We start from the raw sequence: 24,249 nt of genomic DNA on the forward strand, positions 1-24,249 counted from the left end.
TATTTAGCCCCTGCACTTCGTTCACTCCCCTGCCAGCATTTCTCAGGCCCGTTTGTTCCTCTGCTTCTGATCTGTGTTAGTTATTTTGTCTCCTTCTCTCCAGCTGCTTTTTATTCATTCCCTCCTCGCCTCAGTCGCTCCTTCGGACCATGGACCTCCTCCGCTCTGCTTCACCACCACCCTGCAGGTCGATGCACAGTCTTCTATTTACCGTATGTACAATTTCTGTTCCTATTCAGTACCATCCAACTCGACCAGTCCAGGAGTGAGTCCCAGTGTCCGCAGCCCGGTCCTCTTCTCATCATCTCCACCACTGACTGTGTTCCCATCCGAAGCTCGACACCCAGTCCCAGTGTTACCCGTCTGTTCATTTCTTGGTCACTTGTTTTACACTGTAAATAAACTTGCACTGCCTGCATCGAAGTCAGCCACCTGGGTCCGTCAATTTTTGTGACTCGCTCACTTCCGTGTTCGAGCCATCCTAACAGAAAGAACTGGCCAACATGGACCCCTGCTGACTCCGGTGCAGGCAGTGCTTAGTCATTCTCATGAGTTTGTTGCAGGGTGCATATGGCCAAGGACAACTAGATAGAAAATGTTTGATGGCAGGAGGATTATTGTAATTATTATGATATGTGTAACCGTAATTGTAATCATAATATTTTCTTATGTGTAATGTCATGACATGTCACTAGATGTCATGTCAGAATGTTCTTAGATACACACCACTAATCAACATTCACACACATTGATTTTCTTCATGTTTTGACTATTGTTATGGTCAGCTCCAAAGCTGGCATATCAGGTGACGCCACGGTTTGACGACCCTGTGTAGTATGGGGCTAGCAAAACCAAAGTGATAAAAATGTATAGGCATTATGGTTCAGGGTCTTTCATTCTTCATCTGCCTGCGAGCAGTATTGGAGGTGGAAGTTACCTGGACATGTAATGTTAATTTTACCTGTGATTCTTTGAATAAACCAGCACGGTTATTTTTTATATATCCAAGTGGTCCGCTTCGTCTCTCTGAGTTCCTGGTTAAAAGAGCCGGAATAGCTTTCAATAGCTTACATGTTATTATGAGGAAATATAGTATGTTATAATGCCAAAATAGCCTACAGTATGTTAAAACAAGAAAATACAGTATGTTGTAATAACATGAAAGTATCTCAAACAGGCAAAGTATCTTGTTTTAATGAGAAGTTTCTTACTAAAACAAGATTTACTCTGCCATATTCAGTTCTTGTGTGTACTGTTAGGTAATTTCTTAGTTAGATAGATAGTGATTAGAGATCTATTGTATTAGAAAATGTTAGTGTAGCCAGGATGTCTTGCTCAGGCTGTTAAATGCTCAGTTCATTGTCATGAGTTCTGCAGGCTGCATCTAGGCCAAGGTCACTAGATTGAAGAGTCTGCAGGCAGGATGAATATTGTTAGTAGCATGATATGTTCAGCCGTAATCTTAATCATAATATCTTCCGAGGCTTACTGTTCGGACATGTCCCTGAATGTCCTGTATGTTTTTAGATACACACCACTAATCAACAGCCATTTTCATCTTCCGGGCTGCCTGCGCACAGTACTGGAGGTGGAAGATGCCTGGACGTGTGATGTTAATTTTGCCTGTGATCCTTTGAATAAACCAGCACGGTTATATTTTTTATATATCCAAGTGGTCTGCGTCGTCTCTCAGAGTTCCTGGTTGAAAGAACTGGGTAATATCTTACAGTACTATGAAATATAAGCCTATAGGTGCCACTGATATTGATACAGTGAACATATCAGCTGTGCACGGGGCTCGCGACTGCTCAGCATGTGCCAAAGTTTGGCCATCCTGTGCCCTGCTTGTGTCATATAGACCTACAGCTGATCACTCGCAGGTAAAAGTTTGTTTAAATCCCAGCATCACTTAAGTTACATTATATGTAAAATGTTATGGTTGAGTCCCCCTCACCAGGGGGTGAGGCAGAACAAAAGGGAGGACTCAAGATGCAGACCCAGGTGCTAGTGAAAAAGGTGGTTTAATGGAGAACAGTGAAGTCCCCTCCTGCTTCAAACACTCCACCATCATCGCGGTCCCCAAGAAAACTTCCATCAATGGACTGAATGACTACAGACCTATCTCCGTGACATCTGTAGTTAAGAAGTCCTTTGAGAGACTAGTATTGTACCACCGTAAACCCCCTACCCCTACCAGGTAAAAGGGTCAGTGGACGATGCAATTAACATAGCACTGCATTACATCCTGCAGCACCCACTTCCCAGGGACCTAGAGTGCCTTGCAAAAGTATCCATACCCCTTTGAGTTTTTCCACATTGTCACATTACCACAAACTTAAATGTATTTTATGTGATTGACCAACACAAAGTATTGCATAATTGTGAAGTGGAAAGAAAATGATACATGGTGTTCAAGATTTTTTTTACAAATAAAAATAGGAAAAGTGTGGTGTGCATATGTATTCAGCCCCCTTGAGTCAATACTTTGTCAAAGAACCTTTCCCTGCAATTACAGCTGCAAGTCTTTTGGGGTATGTCTCTACCAGCTTTGCACAGCTAGAGACTGCAATTTTTGCCCATTCTTCTTTGCAAAGTAGCTCCAGTTCAGTCAGATTGTATGGATAGCACCTGTGAACAGCAATATTCAAGTCTTGCCACAGATTCTCAATGGGATTTAGGTCTGGACTTTGACTGGGCCATTCTAACACATGAATATGCTTTGATCTAAACCATTCCATTGTAGCTCTAGCTGTATGTTTAGGGTTGTTGTCCTGCTGGAAAGTGAACCTCCGCCTCATTCCCAAGACTTTTGCAGCTTCTAGCAGGTTTTCTTCCAGGATTGCCCTGTATTTAGCTCCATCCATCTTTCCATCCACTCTGCCCAGCTCCCCTGTCCCTGCTGAAGAAAAGCATCCCCACAGCATGATGCTGCCATCACCATGTTTCACAGTGGAGATGGTGTGTTCAGGTTGATGTGCAGTGTTAGGTATCTGCCACACATAGCGTTTTGCAATTTTGGTCTCATCTGACCAGAGCACCTTCTTCCACATGTTTGCTGTGTCCCCTACATGGCTTGTGGCAGACTGCAAACAGGACGTCTTATTGCTTTCTTTCAACAATGGCTTTCTTCTTGCCACTCTTCCATAAAAGCCAGATTTTTGGAGTACACGACTAATAGTTGTCCTGTGGACAGATTGTCCCACCTGAGTTGTGGATCTCTGCAGCTCCTCCAGAGTTACCATGGGCCTCTTAGTTGCTTCTCTGATTAATGCTCTCCTTGTCTGGCCCATCAGTTTAGGTGGACGGCCATGTCTTGGTAGGTTTGCAGTTGTGCCATACGCTTTCCATTTTCAGATGATGTATTGAACAGTGCTTGGTGAGATGTTCAAAGCTTGGGATATGTTTTTATAAACTAACCCTGCTTTAAACTTCTCCACAACTTTATTGCTGATCTGTCTGGTGTGTTCCTTAGTCTTCATGATGCTGTTTGTTCATTAATGTTCTCTAATAATCCTCTGAGGCCACCACAGAACAGCTGTATTTATACTGAGATTCAATTACACATAGGTGGACTCTATTTACGAATTAGGTGACTTCTGAAGGCAGTTGGTTGCACTGGATTTTATTTAGGGATATGAGAGTAAAGGGGGCTGAATACATATGCACGCCACACTTTTCAGATTTTTATTTGTAAAAAATCTTGAACACCATGTATATTTTTCTTCCACTTCATAATTATGCAATACTTTGTGTTGGTCTATCACATAAAATCCCAATAAAATACATTTAAGTTTGTGGTTGTAATGTGGAAAAATTCAAGGGGTATGAATACTTTTGAAAGGCACTGTATGCATGGGCCCTATATGTGGACTTCAGCTCTGCATTCAACAAAATCATCCCGGACATCCTCCACTCCAGTCTCACCCAGCTCATTGTGCCTGCCCCCACCTGCCAGTGGACTACTAGCTTTCTGACAGACACAAAGCAGCAGGTGGGAAAACTACATCCAGCACTCCCCAGGGATGTGTACTCTCCCTACTGCTGTTTTCACTCTACACAACTTTAGTGCACATGGAAGACTCGTCATTAACATGAACAAACTGGAAACTGTCCAATAAATAAGATTTGAACCAATTTAGTGTGTTTCTTTAAACCCAAGAACATGTTCTAGTCTCTGTAAGGTTTTCACTCTACACCAACAACTGCATCTCGAAGGACCCCTCTGTCAAGCTCCTAATGTTTCCTGATGATACAACGGTCATTGGTCTCATCCGAGACAGCGACGGGTCAACCTACAGATGGGAGGTTGAGCAGCTGGTCCTGTGGTGTAGCCGCAACAACCTGGAGCTGAACATGCTCAAAACAGTGGAGATGACAGTGGACTTCAGGAAGAGCCCCTCCACATAGTTGTAAGTACTCGACTTTTTTCATTCCTATTTATCTCGTTTCACAATGAGCATTCCTTTGTCTGCATTGTTTACTGCCTGTTTATACTGCATATTTTGTTATACTACACAGCCTTATGTCGGTTTGTGTACTTGCCCCTTGTATGGGGATATGTACATATGCATTGAGAGCCACTGTACCTGAGTCCTCATGTGTCCGACACACCTGGCCAATAAAGTTGATTCTGATCCTGTCTCCAGAGACCCTAAACTCCTCATCCTTTTGACTTTCCTGTATTAGAATGCGCATCTTGAACTTGCACCTCTGACCTTGGACAATAAGTCTCAATCAATTCGAACAAGTCAAAGACATTTGGTTCCCTCTTATCTGATCCATTTCCAGGGTAACAAAGCACAAAGGGAACCTCCCTTATCTCCACACAAGGTTATAAACTGGCTTGGCACACACTCTATTGGATAAAGAAATATTTTTAGAAAGTGTTAACCAACATACATAGCTAGTCACTGCAAATATGTCTTCCTTAAAATTCTTATAACAGTAGGAATGATTCCAAACCTGAATTTAGATTACCTAAATGCAACTGATACATGTGTTCCATGAAAACTAAGACATGCCTATTATTGAAGATGCTTGACAATTCAACTATCGCCAGAGACTTCATTAATCATGACATCCTAATTCCCAGTACTACTCAGAGGTTGTATAAGAAATTGCATTCTTTTAATATCTGTATTTTAGTGGTGTGCTCTGACCACAGACTGCTGTCTGTAGCATTGATTGTGGGAGCGATGTCTTGTTCCTGATTCCTCTGAAATGCTTGTACTGTCTTGTTTTTGGGTATTCTTGATTTTGGTTTTCAGAGATTCTTATGGTATCTGTTTAGTCTCTACTGCTGTTGATATACATTTTTTTCCCCCATTGTGGAAGTAATATTCTTATTCTTGATTTCTCTCAAGTGCTATGTTTTGTCTTGGTTTTAGGTGCCTTTGATTTGCTTCTCGGAGGTCCCTATGGTGTTTTGTTGTCTGCTCTCTAATGCTGCTGGAACACTGGAATTTCCCCATTGTGGGATCAAAGTTTTGCCCCACCCTGATAATTCTATTCTTGAATTAACTACCCCCTTTTTTCCCACAGAATAATCCACATATGAGTTTCATGTCAAACTATGTGTTGCTTAACTGTTATTCCACCATGATGGAAGAACTGGGCGTAAACCTTACTCCACTATGCCTTAAAAAAACCAATCACAAATCATTGTCACAGCTACAAGAATCTCAACCAGTCAGAAGACTGGGCTGGAAGACTCCTAAGCCAATCAGACAAAGTCTCTGCTCTGGCTGGCACATGCCTATACAAGTCACTACCTCTCCCTTGTCTGTCTTTCAGTTAGTTAGTTTGAGCATTCAGAGAAAGAAAAGAGTCATTCAGAAATGGAACAAACAAAAAATTTCAAGCCTCCTCAGGGTGTGTCCCTCTTCTGCGTGGTTTTTGTATAAAAATATTTTGTTTTGTTTAGATCGCGTGCTCACATTGCCACAGGAAGTGTTTATTATTTAGTAATACACAATTGATTCTGCATTTATTTTGACAAACAACAGGAAGTGACCTGAAGTAAATGTATGCAACATTTGAACACCAAGTTTAGAGAAAGTCGAGAACAAAAGAAACGGGAGCAAGTTTTATTTAAGCCAAATCCTTTGTTAAACTCCCGAGATGCTATCGGAACAATCCTGCAATGATCAGTTTAAATTAGACTTTTCTTTTTTTTTTTGGTGAGACATCTCTGAACAGCCAAACAGAGGAACCCCGGTGAAGCTAGCACTCTGAAGAAGACCTGGCCACCTGAGAAGCAGCTTCTCCGGGAGCAAGCCCAGAAATCCGGTGGCAAGTCTTCAGCTCAATGACCATTTCGGAACTCCGGATCCTGCTTAACTCTGGTGCAAAGAGCCTCCTTCTCTCCTCCAGGCCACGTGGAAGCTTCAAAGCTAATGGCTTATTCCTGCTAAGTGCACTCTGGCTAAGTGATGTCTCATGAAAACTGTAGTTATTAGCTATTAGTCACGAAATTAAAATCTACAACCTGTAGCAATCAACTGTTATTTTTCCTCTCCATATTCGCAACTTAACCCCAGAAATTAGATTTAGAATATAGCGCAAATTTTGACCAGATTAACAATCTTCCACCATTGCTAACAGGCTGGTCATTCATGCAATCAAAACATTCACAAATGTACCATTTGAATCATCCTGATCATTTTCCCTGTGTACATGCTGTAAATAAATTTATTTAGCTTATAATTGGCTTTATTATGCCATCTTTGTGTCTCTCCTGTTTCCAGTGAATAGGCCCCTTGAACTGGGAGGATTCACTACTTTCAGACTTAAACTGATCTAAATACTTTAGTTTAATAGTTTGGAACTGTAACCATGTGGTGCCCTAATCTAATGAGGTATATGAATATTAAATATTGATATTCATTTCTGCTACAAGGTCTATTCTATTTCCTCTCTTGGGGAGGAAAAAAAAGTTGCAGAGTGTCATTCTGGCAGCACTACAGGTAGATAGGTAAGACTTGATTGATCCCGCAATGGGGAAATTTCTGTGTTCCAGCAGCAATAGAGAGCAGCAACAAAACACCATAAGAACAAACACTACACATATCTTGAGAAACAAATTCCAAAGTACCTAAAACCAGACAGAATATAGTATTTGAGAGACAATCAAGAACAAGAATGATCCTCCCACAATTAATCCCTGCGAACAAATCAAAATACCTAAGAACAAGACAAAATATAATATTCGAGAGAGATCAAGAAATCAATATTACTCCCTTGATTTCTTGATCTCTATGGTATACCTATGGTTAATGTCCCTTGCTTTGTGGGTATTACATCATCAGTAAAATGTTCCCAGACAGTGTTCTATTTATTTTACCAATGTATCTTATCTTCCAGCATACTACTCTCACAGGTCTTGGTTAAGAGAGCAAAACTAAAATACGACACCACAGCAAAAATGTGGAGTCAAACTCAAGCCACTTGAGTGATGCTCCAGGAGTTAGGGTGCCAGTCCACCATAAAGCTGGAATTTATGCCTTTTCCATTCTTTCCACTTGCTTCTCTGACTGAACAAGTAGGCTGTAAACTAGCAATCTATACATTAAGACAGTGCCCCTTGTGTTTTAATGAAGTTTTGACAGTATTGTTTTACAAAGTCCACATGACTGCAGGCTGTGTGATATCAGTTTTCCAATGAATGTTCACAAAGAAATGTTCTTCCTTCTAGCATACTTTAATACTTATTATTTCTTAACATAACTTAAGCATGTTGACCATATTTAACAGATCTTTGACTAGAAATGTGAAACCCAGTGTAACATAATTATTGATCTGGTGCAGTACCTGTATGGTCAGACAGTTCTGTTGTATAAACCGTGGCCTAAACAAAAACATGACTGGAGTGTGAATACACTATTTCAGGCAGTCACACACTGGTTTGTGTGTTTTTGAAAACAAAGCACCATCAAATAGTGACACCGTGAAAATCAAGAAATAGCTCTTTAATGGGCATGTTTACTGTGGAATCAGGCAACAGGAGAAGTAGGGGCTCCTTGAAGGCTGACGGGAACCACAGGCCAGCTGAAAGCCATTCAGCTGGGAAGAGCAATTCTGAGTGGCTGCATCTGTGACTGTGGGAAGAAGATACAGGGAAAGAATCTTTTCTCTCTAATATATTTCATGTCATGACATCAGTCAGTCACTATAAAACCACATTGACCTTGTGCCTGGAGGTTAGACACAAGATTAGCATTGCACCTTCTTGCAGGAAAATAGAGCCCTGGATGTTTTCAGTTTCAGAATGAGATGTATATGAAGAAGAGGTTTTGAGCCATAGCGCAGGAGAAGATTGAGTGGATTGATCGCAGCCTATATTGTGCAGAAAACAAGGACACAGATGGCTTGATTGTGATACTGCCTCAAGTGTATCCCCTGGGCATACTAATCCCTCATAGCCTGATTAGAAGACAAAAGCAACCTTTAAAAAATTACCTAAAGTATGATGTACAAATCTGAATGTAAGCTATGTAAAATAAAAATACCTCATTTGTTTTCATATTTTACAGTTGTGGAAATGCACAATTTTTACACCGTTTTGAAATTTTTTTTTCTTATATGTATATGCATCCACACACAGTAACAAACTTTTTCCTCAGCTGGTCGAGTGGAAGTGATTCGCTGTATTATGCCTGTATGTGTTGTTCTGTGTGGCCGGTGAGACGGAGAGTAAAGGAAGCTGAGAACTGGCTGGCTGTTGTGATATTTGAACCGTGAATTACGCTACTGAAGAGCATTTCAGGGTGAGAGTGCATACCATGCCAGGATATAAGGGGGGACGCTATTCTCGAGGGATTGCTAAAGTTGTGCGGCGCACGGAGCCCGGCCGTAACAGTGCTAGTACCCCGCTAGCTAGGTAGCTGCACAGTTAGCAATAGCTCCTCTCCTCCACGCCAGAGGTCGTTACAATATAAACATATACTGATCCACAAATAGGATTCAGGAGGCACTGGTACATACTGCATTGTTGAAGTAGTTTGAAATAACTGTTAGCAACCAAGGGTGCAAATATCACTGTGTTAAGATTAATGAGGACACACAAGTTAATTTCACTGTTACTTTTTGGTGTGACTGGACAATTACCCTCCTCTGGGCCATATTAGCCATTCAGCAAAGATGGAAGGTCTGTCTGTTTTAATTTGAACCACTTGTCAGACTGAAGCCTTGGTTGAACTCAAACTTCTGTACTAATTGCAGTGAATTAGTATTAGCTAGGGGACCTCAAATGATTTAGGATATGATCATATGATTTACTCTCTAAAGTCTTCCTAAAATCTGGTTTTCACTCAGATTTACTGACCAAAGCCAAAAAAATATATCTTGGTATGACTGAAAAATTGCATAATGTAGGCTAGTAGTAAACTTGTTTGCTGAACCCACAGAAACACAAAATGCAATGTCCAGTATGGCTGCCCATGCTGAGTAATCACATAAGCCTCCATACTGTATCAAAGCTCTCATTAATATCTTCCACTGAGTTTCCATAATTTCTTCCAAAAAAACTATTTAAAAAAAACACAAGGAACTCTCTAAAAGAAATGATGTGAGGAGACCTCTGTAGTTGGTAAAATATGTTGCACAACTTGTTGTGGGATTGTATTTTTTCCTTTAAATTAAATGGTACTAATATTGGTCTTTTAATTGTGACTGACAAAGGGAGACCCATGATTAAACAGAATTCTGTGTGCCTGTGAGCAGTTTAGTGAAGACTTGCTTGTTGGAGCCTTTTTTGTCCGGGACTAGTGTTACCGGGGTCCAATTCCAATTTAACCCTTGTACCCTGTTCGGGTGCAACACCCATTTTCACTTTTTATCTAAAGAAAAAAGATAGAAGTAATTATTTTTTCAGGCTCAAACTCAATGGCCTTGGCTCATTTTCTGTGAAGAACATATATCAGAACACATTTTCAAAGACCGCAAACTGCACCCCCCGCATTTACAGTGCACAGAGGGTGTTTGGGTGTACTGCACCCAGGGATGATAATAAAGGTGTGGTTGCAATCATTTGCTCTTACATTCCACTGTCTCCACAGCTTAGCATTTGTATTGTGACCACAACAGTCTTGAATAGTTCAACAATTTACATCTGTTGATTAGTTTAGCATAAAGGTATTTGATTTTACGACCATCATGCTTAGAGAAAATGACAGTCAGAAGGTGTGAAGAAATGGCTCCACTTCAAACATTTACACCTCTGTGCTCTCCTTTTCAGTGTGATAAATTTGATGTGTTCCTAAGAAGGCTTTAGTATGTACTGTTGTGATTGATGCTGTAGTGGTTTAAGTTAATGTTAATATGGATTATATAATAGAATAGTGGTAGAATAGTGAGCTTATATAAGTTGGTCAAGATGTTTCCTGTTTTTGAGTACATCTCAGGGTGTTGTCTCCCAAAACTGGAGACAGGAAGCTAAGTTCAGAAATTGACGTAACAGCCTAAGGAAAGCTGTGGATAAAAGAATGAGCCTGAAGGGGCTAGAGAAGAAGAAGAGAGGATGAGAATGCTATCGTGAAAAGTGTACCATAGACCCGGCTGGGGGGTCGGGGGAACGCTGACTGACTGTGGGTTGACAGACTGACTGACTGACTGGACTGACTGGAGCTCCTGTTTAACTACTACTCTGTTCAGAATAATTGTAATATTAAATGATTACTTAAATTGGGATGGTTTGCCTGAATTGATTTAGTCTGTATCACATTCTAGCCACGACAATGCTTAATCAAGAGGATGGGAATGTAGTTGGCAAATGTATGGCAGCACCCTTTTAAAAGTTTATTAGTCAATGCTTTGTAGTCTAGTACTCTTTGTAGCTTATTACCTGTGGCTTTCATGTCATTGTATGCAGTCATTTGTGTGGTTGTGACCTCAGACTGTTTATTGTGTCAGCATGTTTGTAAGGATTTCCGCCTTTGTGTGACTGTTGAACCACATAACTAGTATCCTGTATTAACTGTTGTCTTGTTGGCCATCTGTCTGAGCATTGTTCCTGTAATTGTATGTGTGTGCATAAGAGGAGAGACAACACTCAGTTCAGAGAACTTTCTCTCCTACAGACTGTATTAGACATTTAGAGATAGCTCCTTTCTGCAGAAATAAATTTGTAATAACTTTCAGAGCTGTTAAGTTTTTATTTTACACTCGCTGCTTTTTAATAGATAATTTTGCCACAACAACCGTAAGTAAGAATTTCATTGTACAGGAAAACACGTTTCCTAACTGCATATGAACACTTTGACCCCCCACAGGGTTCTGTGCTAGGTCCAGTTCTCTTCACTTTATACATGCTTCCCTTAAGTTGGCGTTACATTAGAAGACTATGATGATTCAGAAAAGTCTTAAAAGACTAAAGTCTGACACTCTCTCACATCTAAAGACAATGTGTCATTAGTCACAGACTATGATTTTGGAAAGACTGAGGATCTTGCAGGGCCACTATTTGCACGACGGCAACTAGATTTCTCTGGAGACCGCTTCCCATATGCTTCTGTATTTGGCTACAACTTGTGTGTGCAGTGTTTTACTTGGAAAAAACAGGCAAAGCAGTCCTACTATATTCATCCAGCAGCAGTTCTGGACATTAACAAAGGGATCAAATTATCAGTCAGCCTCTGCAGTAAACTACAACAAACACTGCTACACCAGGTGAATGTATACAACACTGTAGGCAGCTTGCACACACAATGCTTAGGGGTGTTATCAAGGCGGCACTGTGTTCACTGTGTCATCGCGGGGGATACACAATAAGAGCACGGGCCGTGCATGAACCTGTCATAGACTGGGCATTGTTCCATCACAGTCCAGCCAGCAAATTAAGATGGCTGCATCTGTAGTTACTTTCCACTTTTTAAAACTGTGATTAATTTGCAATTAATCATAACTATGGACAATTGTGATTAATTGCAATTTAATATTTTAATGGATTGACAGCACTAGTAATAACCTAGCGTAAGATCTGAGTCATATAGACTCTAGTTACTTTATCAGCTTTAGCTACTTCTCATACCTTTAGTTCCCCTTAGTTACCTTTCATAACTTTATTCTCCTTGTTTATACATATTACAGCTGTATTGATGATTGTCCAGAACTACTGAGCTTTGGTTATTCTTAATACATTTATTTTTCTTGCTTATATGTCTTACAATTGTATTGATGAGAATCAAGTAGAATCTGCTTACTTTGAATACTATAACTTCTGTTGAGGGAGGATGTCTGCATCTCTTTGTGACCAGACAGCCAATTTACATTTTAGCAAAGGCCTATTTTACACTCACACCTCGACCCACTTAGCATATCCCAAGCTTTGCTTTGTCTTGGGATGTCCTGCAGAGGCCGGGGGCTACAACCTGAATTTTAAAGTCCTCTCTTGTCCTCACTTCTCATGCTTCCAACAAAAGAATTGGGTTAATTTCTAACACTAGCAAATCTTTAAAAACTTGTAATAATAAAAGTGTTGATACATAAAGGTTCAGTACATATTTCTGTTCCATTTGATATTACAGAACAGTTTCCATCCCAACCATCACGTTTTCAAGTCTAGGGATGTCATTCAAATGTAAAACACCTAAGATAAATATTTTCTTTATGAATGTTTTAGGAGTTTTATGTATTGAAAGACTAAATAATTGTACTTCAGAGATTCCATATAAGCAGTTTATAGACTTTAAAACCAGTGTCATTCACACTGTGCGCATATGTATCTTTGTTGGTGGTGCTTTTTATTTAATATTGTTTAGATTTTTTTTATGTATTTTACTGCTCCTGAGTCAAAATAGTTGGAAAAGCTGCTAGCCACTTAATTTATATTAATAATTTCCCCAGAGTAACTTCCCCTTAATGCCACTCCATCTAAAAGCAATGTCCCCATGACAGTTTGACCCTCATAATATGATTCCTTGACTATGTGTCAGGTATGGCAGGTGAAACTGCCAAATAATGTTTGTTGTGAACTCAATTATATAGCCAGACGAACAGAGGAAGAGAATAGGTTCTTTTTAGTAATAACAGCAGTACAAGTCCAGAATCACAATCAGGTCGATAATACAGTCCGAGGTCAGCACCGGCAAACATCAACAACCAAGAGATCCACAAGAGATAGGTCAGGGAGGAGACAGAGGGTCGGTACTGTTAGAAATTAATAAATCAGTCAGATAATTATTAGACTTTAATGTGTTAGACTTCAATGTGTTAGTAATGTAGTTTAGTAAGATTCAAAGTCTGCTCTACTCTGCTCTGTTTCAAGGTTAGCAGTAAGCCATGACACCAATTGTTTTCTTGTTTTAATCTTGTGTAAGAATTATGTCTGAATGGATGTTTTAGTTGCACATCACACATACAACATACACACACATTGAGCTACCTCGTTTTCTTATGACTAGGTAATACGCAGCTGCTCCAAGCCTGTGGAGCTCTAGATAAGAGATGGAGTGTGCTGGACGGACTTCATCTGTGTAAGGGGTTAGCCCAAAACTGATAAATGTATTAGGCTCTGTGTTTCCAGGTGCTTTTTCCTGCTCTCTTCTCCAGCAGCTTGTCTGAAGGAGGGAGCCCTGGGTTGTGTTCTGTAATCCTTTTATATATATATTTTTGTAAATAAACCAGCACTAAAATCAAGAAAGACGGACTCCTTCCTTACTCAGATCTGTCGAGTAAAAGAACTGGACAGTACACAGCAGGCAAACAGATACTGGGGGGAAGAAGGCAAAACACGGTGGTCAACAGGCAGTCCGGGGTCAGAACAAGATAATCAGGCAGAGAAAGAATGCTGGAAAGTCAGAGCTGGGGTCTAGAACAATCTGGCAGCTTCCTGGTGTGGGGAAGTTGCCTATATGTTTGTATAGCAGGTGTTGCCAATCTGGGTGATGAGATGCAGGTGAAAATAATACCAGCTGATTAACGTGAAGAGTCCAAACTGAGGTGAACCAAACAGGATGTGATATCAAAATAAAAGCCTGGGACCGGAAGCCAGTGGGACAGAATCATGACACTATGAAAACCCCTAGCATCTTGCTATCTTTAGTAGTTTGGAAGTAAATGGTCTTAGTTAGCACTTTACAATGCAACAAAGCACCTCAAAGTGCTTTTACATTATTAGCCCATTCACCCATTTATCCACTCGCGCCCACACACACACACACACCGGTGATAACACCAGGGCAACTTGGAGTTCAGGTTCTTTGCCTTGCTTCAACATGTAGACTTGAGAAGCTGGGGACAACCTGCTTCTACTTTCTCCACATCTTCCCCTTTGTTTTGGAAGTAATTAAAGAACAAATAGTAATGGTGGTTTTCTTCAGGATGTAGCTGAGTAACCTTTTGAAGAGACCTAAAATCTACTGGCATATGAATCAGCAGAGTTTCAGTTAGAATTTGATCTTAATTGCAAGTCTATAGCACTAATGTGAACATTCTGGATCAACAGATCCAAATATTGCTTGGATCCAGATCAGACATTGGTGTGTGGTAGATTTTATGTAGATGTTACTGTGCAATTTTTGTCCAAGCCTTCTAGGCATTGTGTATGGGGTTAAAAGCAAAAATATTGAAATTCGCCATATTTTGCAATGGTGAAGAACCTGGTGAAATTCCTGGATCCAGAGGATGATCTGGATAAATACAAAAGTCTAATCAATTGTTCTGTGGGCCATACCCTGCCTCTCCAAATACTTTCTGCCATATCATTCATTATTTTTTGAGTTATGCTGCTAACAAACTAATGAACCAATAAATGTTGATAAAAACATATTGTAACCCCCTTGGCAGAGATCATTAACTAATATTGTTTAGAGAGCCCAAATACATTATCTTGTAAGTTAGGTTTGTTACATTATGTGTAGTTATTACATTGAGTTAATACAAGCATATTGGGTTTTTATTACAATATTGGCAGATTATTATATTTTTTAAGTTTTCATTATGCTCACTTATTACATTATTTGCAGTTATTACATTGTGAGTTTCTGCAAGCCTCTTTCAGCTCACTGTCTTAGTTTAATGTTCTGTTTACTGCTCTGTTTGAGTCTCACAGCTCCCATCATCCTCATTTCCAGACAGAGCAGGCAGCTGTTTTCAATACAAATGTTGGCAGCTAACTGGTGAACATAGTGGATCATTTAACAGCTCAAGAGCCAGATATTTCCCCCAGGAGTTGATAGAGACAAAAAAAAAGTGAAAATAGGGAATCATGTGTTAATAAATTCACCACAACAGCATTATAACAATGTTAGTGTTGTGCTCTTAGTTGTTTGGCCCCACCTACTATACTGAAATTAAACAGCAACAAGTGTTTGAAGACCTAAAGCAATTCTTTTCTTCGCTCCAAATGTTTGACCCTGAAAGAAAACATGCAAACAAGGAACAGCCATGCCGTTATCTCTTTTCAGCTCACAGCGTCTCAAGCCCAGCGCAGTACCACCCACTTCCCAGCTGACTGGCAAATGTGTTTGAGAAGGCGCATGTACTCCAGAGTGTGATCTAAACACAGAATGTCAAATTAGGTTTTCATTCTCTACATCTACATATTGTCTTGTAACACACAGCCCAATTTTGACATTGTGTCTTAACCATGACGAACCATGATGCTGATGTCTTGCATTTAAGAGCCTTCTAAGTGTTTCCATACACTCTTATGAGGAAGTGGTTTTGTCCTTCCCCACTTCCCTTTTTTCCTACTAAAATTACAATCAGCCAGTTCCCTCTTTTGTTAGAGATGAATGAACCATGTGCTGAGCATGTATTGGTACTTAAGTATGTGCACCTACATGTTTCTCATTTTAACTCAAGTTCACTGGGGGTGCAAAATGATTAATTGTGATGAAAATAAATCACAGTTAAATGTGAATAATACATTGTGTTTATTGTGTGGGGTACTTTTAATGATGATATGTGAAACGGAAGAAAACTGAAGTTAATATTAATTTACGGCTGTGACATCTAAGTAGCTGTGTGGGAGCAACAACTTTGAATGCTTTTTATCTGTTTGAGTACAGCACTGACATGCACAGTTACCTTGCTGATTTTTACACTCTTGTTGCTAGTGACTATGGGCTCTATTTTTCTGCAATAGGGCACAGGGCTAACGTCATATCTAATCTCCAGGTGCAGGATGAATGTGAGTGTATTCAACAGTGTCTTGCAATTCTGGTGACCACAGACGCAGCACACTTTAAGTCATAGGTGTCAAACTCTGGCCCGCGGGCCAAATTTGGCCCGCAGTGTAATTATATTTGGCCCACGAGATAATATCAAATGACTACTAGAGCTGGCCCGCCGGTATTGTTTAGCGCATGTATCGCTAATACTACTACCGTGGTCTGGGACAGACGCCTTGCGAGCGGAGTGCAGTACGACATAACTACAAATCCCAGAATGCTCTGCTGGTGTTTTGGGGTGTCAATCAGGATCAGACCCATAAACACTCTCTCCTCTGTTGGCATTAGTTATAGCAACCTCATGCTACTGGCACCATGCTACCCCTCCCAAAAATGGTGAAAAGAAAGGCGGAAAACAGGCGCTTTCTGGACAGGTGGGAGGCAGAATATCTGTTTACATGTGTAAAAGACAGACCTGTTTGTCTTGTATGTGGAGCCGACGTGGCTATAATCAAGGAGTACAACATTAGATGACACTATGCAACGAAACACCATAACAAGTATAAGGACCTGGACATGACTCAAACACGTCAAAAAGTAGAGGAGATGAAAAGAAGTTTGGTTTCACAACAAACTATGTTCAAAAAAGCCATATCACAAAGCGAGGCTGCTGTAAAGGCTAGTTATACTGTGGCAGCAGAGATCGCAAAATCACCCCGGCCTTTCACCGAGGGAGAGTTTGTGAAAAAGTGCATGATGCAAGTTTGTGACCTCATGTGCCCAGAGAAAAAGCATGCATTTTCAAATGTAAGCCTGAGCAGAAACACAATAGCTGATCGCACATGTGATCTTACCACCAATCTATATGACCAGCTGATGGAAAAGGGAAAAAATTTCGTGGCATTCTCCCTTGCTGTGGATGAGAGCAGTGACACATCTGATACTGCCCAGCTGTCAGTCTTCATCCGTGGAGTGGACTCAAATTTGTGTGTTACAGAGGAACTTTTGGAATTAAAATCAATGTATAGCACAACTACAGGACAGGAAATTTTTGAAGAGATTTACAAATGTGTAACATAAATGAAGCTACCATTGAATGAACTCGTGGGATTAACGACAGATGGTGCACCAGCGATGTGCTGTCAAAAAAGTGTACTGGTGGGCAGGGTTTGGGAGAAGATGTGGGAGGAGAAGTGTGCAGATAAGCTAACTGTTTATCATTGCATCATACATCAAGAATCACTGTGTGGCACAACCCTAAAGATGGAACATGTTATGATCACAGTAACACAAGTAGTTAACTTTTTATAAGCCAAAGGTCTAAATCACCACCAGTTCAAGTCTTTCCTGGAAGAATGTGGTTCGGAATACGCAGACATGTCGTATCACACAGAGGTGAGATGGTTAAGCCGAGGAAAGGTACTGAACAGATGTTTCGAGCTGCATGAGGAAATATGTCAGTTTCTGAAAATTAAAGGGAAAGACACAACAGAGCTTTGGGAGCAAAAGTTTCTGTGTGAGCTGGCCTTTCTGTGTGGCATCACGAGCCATCTCGATGCGCTGAACCTGCAGTTTCAGGGACGGGGGCGTATCATTACAGACATGTATGCTGCAGTGAGGGCTTCTAGAACTAAATTATGCCTGTGGGAGAATCAGATGCTGCAAGGAAATCTAAGCCATTTTTCCTGCTGCCAAACCGTGAAAACGCAGATCTCTACCGCCGTGTTCCCATGTGCAGTTTGCTGAAAAACTCAGCGTACTTGGCGCTGAGTTTAGCCGGCGATTTGCCGACTTTGATATTGTCAGGTTTGCCCGGCTGCACCTACTTTCTCACTCCCCTCTCTCTGTTTTCACTCCCTTACCCTGATCACGCTTTCCTTCACACCTGTTTCTCACCCCTAGATTACCACCAGCTGCACCTGATTAGTTTCTCCCTATTTAGTCCCTGCTCTTCATTCACTCCCCTGCCAGTTCTTTCCAGCATTTATCAGGCCCGTTTGTTACCCATCGTTATTATAATTCTATGTTAGTTTTATCTTGCCTTCTTCTCTCCAGTTGCTTAGATTTATCCCTCCTCACCATAGTCGCTCCTTCGGACCACGGAACTCCCACGCTCTTCTCCACTACAACCTGCAGGTCGATGCACAGTTCATTACTCACCGTATGTATACATTTCTGTTATCTTCAGGACCATCCTACCCGACCAGCCCAGGAGTGTATCCCAGTGTCCGCAGCCCGGTCGTCTTCACATCATATCCATCACTGACTTTGTACACCTCCGTAGCTCGACACCCGGTCCCTGCAATACTCCACTGTTCATGTCTTATCACTTACTGTCACTGTAAATAAAACTACCACTGTCTGCACCGAAGTCAGCCACCTGGGTCCGTCTATTTTTGTGACTCGCTCACTTCCGTGTTCAAGCCACCATAACAAATATTCAGAAATGTAGATTTGAACTACTCAGTAATCCGTTTGCAGTTGATGTGGAAAATGTACCAACCAACCTCCAAATGGAGCTAATTGAACTCCAGTGTAGTGACACGTTGAAGTCAAAGTATGATGCTGTGGGCACTGCACAGTTTACACATTTCATCCCTGAAACAATGCCTCAGCTCCGTGCCCAAGCTGCTCAGATGCCGTCCATGTTTGACAGCACTTATCTATGTGAGCAACTATTCTCCTCGATGAAGATGACCAAAACATCTCGCAGGAGACATCTGACTGATGAACACCTTCGCTCGGTCCTGAGGATTTCCTCAGCTCAGAGTCTGAACCCAGACATTGATGAACTAGCATCCAAGAAGAGATGCCAGGTATCTGGCTTGGACATATCAGAGTAGATCAGTGTGTAGCAAAATGAGAATTAATGTTTTCTTTATTCACTTTTTCTTGCTACTCAAAGGCATGAGCTTGAATGGTTGCAAGGTCATTTAAAGATATTATTATTAGTTAATTGGTTTATTGATGTTATTTTATTTTCAAATTTATTATTAGCCTGTGGAAAAAGGCTACTGTTGAAATCTAAATCAGAAAACTGCAAATAAAAAAAAGAGGCATACGATTTTTATTTTTATTTTATTTAAGAAATTAATGCCATTGCTGTGTTTATTTAAAATTCGATTTTGCATGTGAGCAATATTAAGTTATATATTGTGTAGTATCAAGCGTTGCTTGTTCCATATTCAATGTTTAAGCAAAACTTGTTTGGGTCCAAATAAAAAGGTTCATTGTTATATCTGGAGTAAGATTTTTTCAATAAATATCAATGTTGGCCTGTGACTTTGTCCAAGTTTTAAATTTTGGCCCACTGTGTATTTGAGTTTGACACCCCTGCTTTAAATGCACAGTCAGGCATTACTGGATTAGAGGGAGCAGGTGGAGCCAGGGCTGGATTTAGTTGTGTCCAATCAAACCAGCTCCTCTCATCCCCTTTAAAGAATGGGACAGAAACCTGACTGACTGGTGTTACTGATGTCAGGACATGGAAATGTGAGAGGAAAAATTCTTTCCCTGTATCATCTTCTCCTGACAGTGGTGTACTCCATTCCTAAAGTGTGATGACAAAACTATTCATGTAGAAGTACTGCACATAAATATGAAATTGCGTACTTTCAGCTAGAAAAACCATTCAAATATCAAATTGTGCAGCCTTTTAAGGATGTTATGGCATATGGTTATTCAACGTTTTTGTAACATTTATACTTTTTAATAATTTCAGCTTTTTTTTTTTTTTAAATTTCCAATTAAAATGAATGGGAGAGTCTTGAAATTTTTACCCTCTTTGAACCTTTAAAAGTCCGGCATACTTTCAGCTAGAAATACTATTTAAACGTTAATCAGCTCAGGACATGTTCAGCTATTAATCCTGTAAACGTGTTTCCTTACTGTACATATGACAATAAACGCTTTGAATCTTGAATCAGAGTGTAGTGAATTTGTCTCAAGTGAATGTAGTATAAAAACACGTGTGTCTGGAAGGTACTGTCACTGGTTAATCAGTATTCCTAGCTACCATTCCACCATGAAGACAAAAGAACACTGAGCAACTCAGAGAAAAGGTTATTGAAAAGTATACAGTCAGGGGATAGATACAAAAACATTTCCAAGGCATCATCAAGAACTGGAAGGAATATGGCACACGTCTAAATCTGCCTAGACCAGGCCATTCTCACATACAAGAAGGAGACTAGTGAGCAAGGTCACCAAGACACCTATGACCACTCTGAAGGAGTTACAAGCTTCAGCAGCTGAGATGAGAGAGACTTTGCATACAACAACTGTTGCCTGGGTTGTTCACCAGTCAAAGCTTTATGGGAGAGCAGCAAAGAGAAAACTCATATTAAATTTTGACTCAAGTTTGCCAAAAGCCATGTGGGAGACTCCATGGTCAAGTGGAAGAAAGTTCTTTGGTCTGATGATTCAAGATTCAAGATTTTTATTTGCCATTTATGCATAAACAGACAGCCTAGGCATATAGGAATTCTTGTGCAGGGCTTTCCTGGAGTCAAGTAAAGAGTTTAAAGCCAAAAGAGTGAACACCTGGTCTAAATATAAGATTAACCATGAATACAAAATAGTTGATAAAATTGTGGATACAGGAATAAGGTAGCAGGTAAAATGGGGAGTTTCAAATATTGCACATAGTATTGCACATAGTGGAATTGTATATGGTATTCTACTTAGTAGGGTAGTGAGGGGTTATTACACAGAATTTTCACATTTTGTATTTGCCATCATTCTTACTGCGGCAGGGAAAAGCTTTTTCTGTGTGTGATGATACTGTCCCTCTGCTGTGCCTGAGGTTGTGGGTGCAGTTTTTGTGTCTGAGCAGAGTGTGAGCTGGTTGAAGTGGGTCTCTGAGTATGTTGTCTGCTCTTTTGCGACAGCGCTGTGTATATTGTGCCCATAGCAGGCAGTTCAGTCCCAGTGCATCCCCCTGCAGTCTTCATGACCCTTTGAAGAGCCTTCCTCTCTGCCTGTGTGGTGTTATCATACCAGACTGTGATGCCAGTGCTGAGGATGCTCTCTACCAGGTGAGGGGGCAACAGTTCAGACCAGCTTTCCTGAGCTGCATGATGAAGTATAGTCGCTGCTGGGCTTCCTTCACCGTGGTAGCTGTGCTCCATGTCCAGCTCAGGTCAGGTGTCACCTGCAAGCCCAGGAACTTGTGGCTGTCAGCCCTCTCCACCTCAGTCCCTTTGATGGTCAGAGGCAGCACAGGGGAGGGGTTCTTCCTGAAGTCTAGTATTATTTCTTTTGTCTTGTTTATATTGAGGATGAGGTTCTTCTCTCCATAAACAAGAATGTCGTTTACCAAGCTTCTGTAACCCGACTGGTCCCCCCCCCCCCTTAATAAGGCACAGACAGAAGCCCTGCAATGAGCCTGTGCTGATTGTGAGCTCAGCAGACACGTGCCTTCCCATTCTGACTACCTGTGGTCTATCTGTCAGTAAGTCCAAAATACATTTACAGGTGGGAGTCAGGGCACCAAGGTCTATAAACAGGTATAAACCTGTTTTCACTTTGACATTAAATAGGTTTTATTTTATTTTTTTTGTCAAAAAAGCCAAATTATATTGACCACGATTGATTTATAAAAATCAATAAAAGGGTAAAACATCCAAGGGGGTGAATACATTTTATAGGCACTGTATGTTAAGCTCACACGTCAAAAGATAGGCTACACTTCAAACATCCACACAACTAGAGAAATGCATTTCCTGTAAAAAATGCATGTGGATGCTGATATGCTGAAGGATCACCCTGAAAATGCCTGAAATCAATTGCTGAAACAGCTGAAAGATGAGAAGAAATGGCTGAAGTTCTTTGTTGAATAATCTGAAGGATGAGATGCAATTAAGTAGGAATGTTCTTGAAGAGCTAAATATTTTGATACCTGAATGGCTTTTCTAGATCAAAGTATGCTGAACTTAGTAAGATGTGAAAATTTTCCCGTTGGTCCCCACAAAGTAGATAAAACTAGTAGGTGTGTGTGTGTGTGTGTGAGAGAGAGAGAGAGAGAGAGAGAGTGAGTGAGTGAGTGAGAGAGAGTAGTCTTACACCCCGAGGACTACTACAGTGTGGCTTAATCAAAAACAGGAACATTTCAGATAACATATGTAGACTATTTCAATTGATCAGTCTTACACAACAAAAACAAACCAAAACCATTTCTGGGGTGTGGTTCGTCCATTGGAAAAGAATACTACATACAGTACCTCATCTAGAACCACAATAAGCACAAATGGGTCACCTCACAAAGTTTCACTCTGCAGTGGGAAATCAGGCAAGGGTGTCCACTCTCACCATCTCTATTTGCCATTTTCATTGAACCTCAGGCAGCAGCAATAAGACACAACAATATAATTAAAGGTTGGGCTGGAGATTCTTTTCATTACATTTTTGTTATGTATCTTGAAATTCTCTTTTCATTCTGATAGCAAAGAATACATTATAGCCTTATAGGTAATGTTTAGGGGGCAGCTGTGGCTCAGGAGGTAGAACAGGCCATCTCCTAACTGGAAAGTTGGCGGTTCAATTCCTGGCTTCTCCATTTCACATGTTAAGGTGTCCTTGAGCAAGACACTGAACAACTTATTCCCAGCGATATCACCAGTGTGTGAATGTGTGTGTGCCTCACCTTTATTTGGCCAAGTATGTTACACACACACACAAGGAATTTGTTTCCGGTACTGAACCGAGGCAGCCATCTGCAGCACCAACTAAACCGATGGCTCTAACTGTCAGGGGCGACTTAGGGGATCAGTGTCTTGCCCAAGGACACTTTGACACGTGGACTGCAGGCACCAAGATTCAAACCTTCAACCTTCCGGTTGGGAGACGACTGCTCTACCCACCACACCACTGTCGCCTCCATCGCCATAAAGATGGCACGTCCTTCCTCAGCTGAGATACTTTGTGCTGTTCATGTTTTCTCTGCCAGTCAGAAAGTAGTGACATAGATGGTCAGATAGGGGACAGAGTAGCAGAGTCGCCCCTGGGTTAGTTAAGGTTAGTTACTGGCTACAAGCCCAGTCTGAAGGCCTCAGTCCTGGCCTTCACCATTTGAGGGCCTAAACCACCACCAGCAATGGACTTGGTTGGGTAACTTCTTTGTTTATGTGTGTAGGTTAATTTATAGGTAAATATTCTTTGATATTAGACATACACAATTGATCAATAAGCATGCACGTTTGATTAATTTTGTATTGGTAATATGTGTACATTTTCTTTTGAGCTACCATGTTTCCTGGTCCATGGATGGGGAGCCATGCAAGATCGCACCTCGTGGGGTATCACTGATGATAAGAAAGGTGAGGAATCAGCCCAGAACTACAAGGGAGGAGCTGGTCAATGACATGAAGAGAGCTGGGACCACAGTTTCAAAGGTCACTGTCGGTAGAACACTACGCCGTCATGGTTTCAAATCATGCATTGCACAGAAGGTTCCCCTGCTCAAGTCATCACATGTCCAGGCCCGTCTGAAGTTTGCCAAAGACCATCTGGATGATCCAGAGGAGGCATGGGAGAAAGTCATGTGGTCAGATGAGACCAAAGTAGAACCTTTTTGGTCTAAACTTCACTTGTCGTGTTTGGAGGAAAAAGAAGGATGAGATGCATCCCAAGAACACCAACCCTACTGTGAAGCATGGGGGTGGAAACATCATGCTTTGGGGGTGCTTTTCTGAGAAGGGGACAGGACGTCTGCACTGTATTAAGGAGAGGATGAATGGGGCCATTTATGGTGAGATTTTGAGCAACAACCTCCTTCCCTCACCCAGAGCATTGAAGATGGGTCATGGCTGGGTCTTCCAACATGACAACGACCCGAAGCACACAGCCAGGATAACCAAGGAGTGGCTCCGTAAGAAGCATATCAAGGTTCTGGAGTGGCCTAGTAGAGGTGGACTTTTTCAAGGCACAGTAACAGGTCTTTGAGAGCCAGAATTCTTGCTGTTTCTCAGGTGTTCAAATACTTATGTTCAGCAGTGAAAGACAAATAAATTCTTTAAAAATCATACAATGTGATTTCCTGAAATTTTTTTTATAATTCTGTCTCTCAGAGTGGGAATGCACCTACAATGTGAATTTCAGACCCCTCCATGATTTCTAAGTGGGAGAACTTGCAAAATCGCAG

At 41.0% G+C, this 24,249-nt stretch overlaps 1 protein-coding gene across 1 annotated transcript in view; it reads right to left on the reverse strand.

Moving 5' to 3' along the window:
• LOC109951435 (calcium-dependent secretion activator 1-like) overlaps positions 1 to 24,249 on the reverse strand; it is a 105,072-nt gene that overhangs the window by 53,985 nt on the left and 26,838 nt on the right. The gene's annotated exons all lie outside the window — the stretch shown is intronic.

The sequence above is a fragment of the Monopterus albus genome, unplaced genomic scaffold (assembly GCF_001952655.1).
Source record: "Monopterus albus unplaced genomic scaffold, M_albus_1.0 scaffold388.1, whole genome shotgun sequence".
Lineage (NCBI taxonomy): Eukaryota > Metazoa > Chordata > Actinopteri > Synbranchiformes > Synbranchidae > Monopterus > Monopterus albus.